The sequence below is a fragment of the Panthera leo genome, chromosome A2, assembly GCF_018350215.1.
Source record: "Panthera leo isolate Ple1 chromosome A2, P.leo_Ple1_pat1.1, whole genome shotgun sequence".
Taxonomy (NCBI): domain Eukaryota; kingdom Metazoa; phylum Chordata; class Mammalia; order Carnivora; family Felidae; genus Panthera; species Panthera leo.
Genome location: NC_056680.1, coordinates 56,205,168 through 56,211,167, shown reverse-complemented (window position 1 = coordinate 56,211,167; position 6,000 = coordinate 56,205,168). Strand labels below are relative to the sequence as shown.

The 6,000-nt window shown below is 54.7% G+C and overlaps 1 long non-coding RNA gene across 1 annotated transcript in view; it reads right to left on the bottom strand.

Annotated features, from left to right (window-relative positions):
• Positions 1-1,868: 1,868 nt before the first annotated feature.
• The window catches only part of LOC122204486, a 92,728-nt gene continuing 88,596 nt past the window's right edge, over positions 1,869-6,000 (bottom strand). Inside the window, exons 4-5 of the long non-coding RNA XR_006195689.1 lie at positions 3,063-3,187; positions 1,869-2,264 (exon numbers count right to left, since the gene is read on the bottom strand). This is a non-coding gene — a long non-coding RNA (uncharacterized LOC122204486). The remainder of the gene's footprint in view (positions 2,265-3,062; positions 3,188-6,000) is intronic.

The window sequence follows — 6,000 nt, the reverse complement described above, 5'->3', positions numbered from 1 at the left end:
TTAGGCTCCAGGAGGAAGCAGCAGCCCTGAGAACAGGAGGGGGAACCCACAATTGGTCCAGGGAACACATCGGCTGAGTACAGGACCTGGACCCGGACCCGGACTACCCAGGCCCGAATCCCCTTCAGCCCACAGGGCCCTTGAGGCTAGCTACGTGCCTCGTGGAGCCTCGAGCTCTCCTTCTAAGGAAGAGCCTCCAGACCCTGCCCTGCCTCTCTGGTGGCTCTGAGCCTCATAGGTACCTCCTAGTGAGCGCTCTCTAACCTGGGAAACGCCATGGACAAATCTCGGGCCCTGTACATTCTGGCTGCAGAAGCCCAGGCCATCTGAGGGCCTGACCCTTGCTGAGAAATTGCTCTCCCCTGAGAACTCTTTTGTGCCACCTGAAGTCATCTCTGTGAGTCCTCACTCTGGCCTCAGGGGCCCGGGAATGGCCCATTTACAGATGCGGGGCAGGCCTGCCCCACAGCCCTCACTCTGCCTCTCCCCCAGGCTGCTCCCCTCCAGGGAGACAAGGCGCAGACAGGATTTCCCCCTCCCTGAGGTGCTGGTTAAAAAGGATGTGAGGTCGATCTGAAACATAATTTTTTTTTTTTTTTTTGGAAATATACGGTGCCCCAGGCAGCTTAAAAAAAGTGTTTTGTTTTTTTTTTTTTTTTTTTAAATACATACTACTGGGAAAAAGAGCAAAGATGAAATGGTAAGAAAAATGATTTCTTGTTTATAGGTCCCAGCTTGGCTAAGAAGGATGGAGGTGCGGCAGCCTGGGATGGGAGGTCACCTGGTCCCGGGCATCGAGCATGGGGGTGGGGGGCGGTCCTGAGGATTTATGTAGATACACCCAGGGGTAAACCCTGTCCTCCCATCCGTAGAGCCCCTGGCACTCAGGGTCAGTGAGTCCAGGCTCTGTGCTGGGGCCAGGGGCCGGCCGCCTGGGTGAAGGAGGGCATCCCTGTGCCTACCTGTGGCTTTGGTAGCTGTGTGCATATGCCCCAGCTGAGGCGGCCCGCTTGGCCTATGTTGCCCTCTGCTTCCAAATATACTCAGTGGGCTGTCTGTAGCCTCGGTTTACTGCCCCGCCCCCACAAACACACACAAGTGAATCCTCCCCCTACATGGTCAGGTGGGGCTGACCCCACCTGCCCAGCTCCAGAGGCAGCCAAGTGACAGAAGCAAGCTGACTGGCATACAGCCTTCCCTGGGCCATGGAGGTGGTTTCGGGAGTGGCCATGAGCCCCAGGGCTGACCAGTGAGATGGGAGGCCAGAGCTCCCACAGGGGAACATGACCCCAGGGGCAGACAAACAGGGGAGCAGAGTATTAGAGCCCCTGGAACCAGCCACACTGAAGCAGACCCCTGGGCTGTGCCCGGATAGTAACCATTCAAATCTCTTCTGACTCGAGTTTCTGTCCTTTGCCACCCAAGGGCTCCTGGGTTAAGTCCGCTCCCCAGCCCCGGCCTGGCTTCCTTCCCTTCCCAGATGTCCATGTTCCTTAAGCCCCAGTGTGTCCCAAAGCTTCTCTCTGCGTGGTGAGAATCCAGGGAAGGCAGGGGACGAGAACAGTATTTTAGGTCACAGATCCACCATGTACTTTATTACCTCACGGAATCCCGATGGCTACCCTGCAAAGCTGGAATTATTGGCCCCACTTGACAGACAAGGAAACTGAGCTTCAGAGAGGTTAAGCCATCTGTCCCAAGCCCCACTGCCACCGGGTGGCAGATACGGGGCTCCATCTGAGCAACTTCTTGGAGGGTGGCTGGGCCCTGTGGCAGGGGGTGATATTGGAAAAGCCCTCGAGAATGCCAACACGGTGCCCCCTCCCAGCTCCGCTGTCCCCCCACCCCCCGCCCCAGTCTCAGGGAGCTCCTCTGAGGCAGCCTGATCACCCAGCAGCCCTGGAGATTGTCGGGGACTGAAGCCGACCCAGGATGGGGGATTGAGGGACTTGGAAGGTGCCTGCAGCCATCTGGGTGACAACGGAGTGAAGCCGGGCGTTTCTCTCTTGTTCGATAATGAGAGCAAATGTGAGGAAGGCTCTCTGTGTTATCACAGGGCCCAGCAAGCGTGGCGAGACACAGGCTGTGATTTTCAGTGAGGGCTGTGGTGATTAAAAATGCATCACTTCCCTTATTAACCATTCCAAACAGATGCCGGGACCGTCTTGACGAGGAATGGAACCGCCGAAGCCAATAAAACATCTTGCAATTAGCCACGCTCAGATGGGCTGCCCGCTAAGCTCCGAGGCTGCTCCAGTGGGACCCTGTCACAATTGGATGATTTGTCCCTCTGAGGACAGGCCAGTGCACCAGTGTCCAACAAGGTCAGGCGTGACCGGAGACTGGGAGACTCGGGGCATCTCCAGCCCGGGCCTCGTGTCCCCAGCTCATCCCCAGAAGGTCAGGTGGACGAGAGCAGGAGGCCAGAGTCCTCCAGCTGGGGTCTGTCCAGGGAGCCCAGCCCCCGAGATCCCAGGTGGATCGGGCCCTGAGCCCACACCACACTCGGTCTGGCTTCAGCCCCGCCGTCCCCAGCCTCACCGGCCTTGTCCTGGCTCTCCCTCAACCCGTGACAAGTCAATTTGCCAAAATCCCATTCACTGAATAGTCAATTTGCAGGACGACAGGCTCATCAAAAACACTCGATTCCCTTAACCTTTTTGTTTTAGTTGGCTGGGTTACATTTTTGCTTTCAAATGGCATTTGAACGAAGGTTTGATTTGTGTCTCCCTGAGAATGGGCACAGAGAGACAGAGGGGACAGAGGAAGAATGAGGTGGCTGTATTATCACCCACACAGGTGGCACTGGGCGGAGGCTGAGCGGGAGGGAGTGGACGGTCCAGGCCCACTTGGGGGAGCCTCTAGGTGGGGTGGGGCCCAGGCTTTGGGAGGGTGGGGTGCTTTGGGGTTAGGGTCTCTAGGGAGAGCTCCAGACTCTCAACCTTCTTGCCAGGGCTGACCAGGCACCGGCTGGCAGCAAAAGGGGCCTATGTTGTCTTTCTGGGGTAGGGAAGGAAGCAGGTCCCCGTGCCCCTGGCTGGGGAGAGGTCAAGGGGTCTCACCTGTCAGGGAGGGGAGGGCGAGAGAGGTCAGTGACCACACAGGCTTCTCCTGGAAGGACTAAGACAGGGGTTGCTGGTCTTCCTGTCTCGTAGTAGCCCATCAGACCCAGCACCGGTCCTCAGCCCTTTTAAAAAGTTAAACCTGTTATTTTGAGACCCCTATAGATTCACTGGTAGTTGCTGAAAGTAACAGAGAGAAATCCTATGTGTAGAGGACAATATCACCACCAGGATACTGCCGTTGTACCGTCCATCATCCTAGATTTCCCGTTTTACTCCTACTCACGTGCATGCGTCTGCATGTGTGCGTGTGCCCATGTGCGCACGTGTGCGTTTGGTTCCATGCCCTCCCATCGCATGTGCAGGTTCACATACCCGCCCTCCCAGTCAAAACACGCAACCGTTCCATTACAAGGAGCCCTCGTCCACCCCTCTCTTTTACAACCCAAACCTTCTGCGACCCCCTTCTCTGTTCTGAAACAGAGCTCACAAATAACGGATCTATCTACATGCATATTTTAAAACAAAAGTCAACAGAATGCCCTCACTGTAACAACACAGAAAAGGAGCAAAGTGACCCACAAGGAAGTGACAGGCATCAGGTGTGATAGTGGTGGGTCTGGCTGTCCCACAGGGCAAATGAGGAGGTCAGCTGCCTGCCTCTCTAGGCGACGGTGGCTCCACCCCAGATGGATGCAGGGGCTTGCCGGCCAGTCGGTGCCACAGGGGATGCTGCCCTCCATGACGGGATCCTTTGGTGACAACACTTGGCAAAGCTCTGAACATACCAAAGTCTGATCTGCCCTCGACTGTGAGAAGAGCAGTGTGTTCCTGGGAAACTCAATGTATATTAAAATCATATGAAATGCATTTTGTAGCTCGGATGTCGAATAGAGTGAGGTCCCAGGCTGTTAATTACGCACGGATTTTCAATCCCATGAATCTGGGGTTAGACATTCGCAGGTTCTTGGCTGTGCAGGCCTGCCCCACACGGTGCACGGAGCTAGACCTCTGACCCCTGCCAGCCACACACCTTTCCTTGAGGCCCCCATAATGCCTGCTAACATCTCCAGTGGCCCCAAGGAGGCAGTGCGGCCCTGCTGAAAGTCCCCACAACTCACTCTCTGTCCCCACGCGGACAGTTCCACCTGTATCTGTCTCCCCAGGGGCAGGGGCTGCGGTCCCCCAGGATCCAGCCCAGGCCCGGTGCTGGACAGGTGCTAATAAATGTGCCCAATAGGGCTGATCTGGACAGAGTCAGCCAAGGTGACAATGGTGAAGCTATGACGAACTGGCTCCCCTGAGGCCTGGTGGGTCAGGGCTTCCCATCAGGAGACTGCTGCTTCCTTTAAGGGCCCGTTGGTCACCATGTCCTCCAAACTGAGCTTTTAATTGGCTCAAATCCGGAACTTCAAAGCAGTGATTGGAAACGAAACTGCTTTATGCAACTGGCTTGGCAGCTGGGGCATCTCAATAATAAAGCACATGTGCAAATACACAGAACTTCCCTGAAGGACCCGAAGGAAGCAGACACAGCAGTGTCCCTCTAAGTAGAGGGACAAGGAGGGAGGAATTGATTTTGTACTGTGTACAGACATTTAAAAAAATGTTTATGTATTTCTGAGAGAGAGAGAGAGAGAGAGAGAGAGAGAGAGAGACTCTGTTGAGTGCAAGCCGGGGAGGGGCAGAGAGAGAGAGAGGGAGACACAGAATCCGAAGCAGGCCCAGGCTCTGAGCTGTCAGCACAGAGCCCAACGCGGGGCTCGAACTCACAAACCCTGAGATCATGATCTGAGCCAAGGTCAGACGATCAACCAACTGGGCCACCCAGGTGCTCTTGTGTACAGACAGTTTTGTTCCATGCGGATGAATTATCTCTCAATTATATGAATAAATAATCACCAAAAAAACCAGATCGAAGCAGGTATTACTTGTGTGATTAAAAATTGTTTGAGCACCTACTGTGTGCCAGGCACCCCCAGAGAGCCCATCCCCCTGGAATGCTTATGTCCTAAGGACTGGGTTCTGGATGGAGGGCCCAGAGCCCCCCGAATCTCCCCTCTGTCCCGGGACAGAGACCCCAGTGAAGGCAGTGGAGGCACTGGCAGGTGCCCAGCCAGTCCCACCCCTCCTGAGTCAACGCCAGGGGTCCCCGGAGCTAAGCGGTCCAACAGAACGTGCGAGGCCTGCATCGCTCAGCCTTTATCAAAGAAAGGGTAGATCAGAACCACAACGAGACCACATCACACCATGAGGATGGCTGTTAGGAAAAGCCCCAAACACAAAATAGCAAGCACTGTTGAGGATGCGGAGAAATTGAAACACGTGTGCATTGCTGGAAGGAATGTAAAATGGTGCAGCTGCTGTGGAATACAATACACTGGTTCCTCAAAGAATTAAATATACAGGCACCTGGGGGGCTCAGTCGGTTGGGCGTCCGACTTTGGCTCAGGTCACGATCTTGCAGTTCGTGGGATTGAGCCCCGCGTCGGGCTCTGTGCTGACAGCTCGGAGCCTGGAGCCTGCTTCTGATTCTGTGTCTCCCTCTCTCTCTCTGCCCCTCCCTCATTCCCACGCTGTGTCTGTCTGTCTCTCTGTCAAAAGTAAACACTAAAAAATTTTTTTATTAATCAAATATAGGGGTGCCCGGGTGGCTCAGTCGGTTAAGCTCAGGTCATGATATGGGCTCAGGTCGTGATCTGGCAGTTTGTGGGATCGAGCCCTGCGTCGGGCTCCACGCTGAGTGGAGAGCCTGCTTGGGATTGTTTCTCTGCCAGTCCCCCCCCCCTCAAAATAAATAACTAAACAATTTTTAAAAACTAAATACAGAATTACCAGATGATGCAGCATTTCCACTTCTGGCTATGTAACCAAAAGGATCAAAAGCAGGGTCTGGAAGAGATGTTGGTACACACATGCTCATGGCAGTGTTATTCAC